The following is a 1,730-nucleotide window of genomic DNA, read 5'->3' on the forward strand; positions in this document are numbered from 1 at the left end:
GGACCTCTTCAAGGAGAACTACAAGCCACTGCTCAACGAAATAAGAGAGGACACAAACAGATGGAGAAACATTCCATGTTCATGGTTAGGAAGAATCAATGTCGTGAAATTGGCTGTGGGTTTGTCATAGGTGGCTTTTATTACATTGAGGTATATCCCTTGTATGCCAATTTTGCTGAGAGTTTCAATCATAAAGTGATGCTGGATTTTGTTGAATGCTTTTTCTGCATCTATTGAGGTGATCATGTGATTTTTGTTTTAAATTCTGTTTATGTTGTGTTGACTTAAGTATGTTAAACCATCCCTGCATCCCTGGTATGAAACCCACTTGATTATGGCGGATTATCTTTTTGATATGTTGTTGGATTTGGTTAGCTAGTATTTTATTAGAGATTTTAGCATTGTGTTCCTCAAGGATGAATTAGGGAGGGTTTCTTCTTTCTCTGTCTTGTGGCATTCCTCTAAATGTCTGACAGAATTCTGCTGTGAATCTGTTGGGTCCTGGACTTTTTTTAATTGGTAATTTTAAAATTATGATTTCAATCTCATTGCTTGTTATTGGTCTGTTTAGGGTATATAATTCTTCTTGATTTAAGCTAGGAGGGTTGTATTTTTCCAGGAATTTATCCATTTCTTGTAGGTTTTCTAGTTTACGTGCATAAAGGTGTTTGTTCATAGTAGCCGTGAATGATTTTTTTGTATTTCATTGGTGTCAGTTGTAATATCTACTGTTTCGTTTCTCAGTGAGTTTACTTGGCTTTTCTCTCTTCGTCTCTTGGGTAATCTTGCTAATGATCCATCAATTTTATTTATCTTTTCAAAGTAGCAGCTTTTTGTTTCATGTATCTTTTGTATTTATTTTTATTTGTTTCAATGTCATTTAGTTCTGCTCTGATCTTGGTTATTTCCTTTCTTCTGCTGGGTTTGGGTTTGGTTTGTTCTAGTTTCTCTACTTGCTTGGGGTGTGACCTTAGATTGTCTGTTTGTGCTCTTTCAGACTTTCCGATGTAGGTGTTTAGGGCTATGAACTTTCCTCTTAACACCACCTTTGCTGTATCTCAGAGGTTTTTATAGGTTTTGTCATTGTTGTCATTCTCTTAGAAGAAGTCTTTAAATTCCATTTTGATTTCATTTTTGACCCAATGCTCATTCAGGAGCAGGTTATTTAATTTCCATGTATTTGCATACTTTTGAAGGTTCCTTTTGTAGTTGATTTTCAGTTTTATTCCACTGTGGTCTGAGAGAGTGCTTAATATAATTTCAATTTTCTTAAATTTATTGAGGCTTGTTTTATGGCCTATCTTATGGTCCATCTTGGAGAAAGTTCCATGTGCTGCTGAATAGAATGTGTATGCAAGGAAATTAAAAAAATGGTACAAGAGGTGAAAGGAGAAATATTCATGGAAATAGATAGCTTAAAGGAAAAACAATAAAAAATTCAGGAAACTTTGGACATAGTTTTAGAAATGTGAAATGCTCTGGGAAGTCTCAGCAATAGAACTGAACAAGTAAAAGAAAGAAATTTCTTGTTGGATGAAATATTCTGTATATATCTGTTAGGTTCATTTGTTCCAAGGTATAGTTTAAATCCATTGTTTCTTTGTTGATTGTCTGTCCTGATAACCTGTCTAGTGCTGTCAGCGGAGTACTGAAGTACTCCACTATTACTGTGTTGCTGTCTCATTTCTTAGGTCTATTAGTAATTGTTTTTTTTTTTTTTTTTTTTTTTT

Source organism: Cebus imitator, unplaced genomic scaffold, assembly GCF_001604975.1.
Source record: "Cebus imitator isolate Cc_AM_T3 unplaced genomic scaffold, Cebus_imitator-1.0 Scaffold51, whole genome shotgun sequence".
Lineage (NCBI taxonomy): Eukaryota > Metazoa > Chordata > Mammalia > Primates > Cebidae > Cebus > Cebus imitator.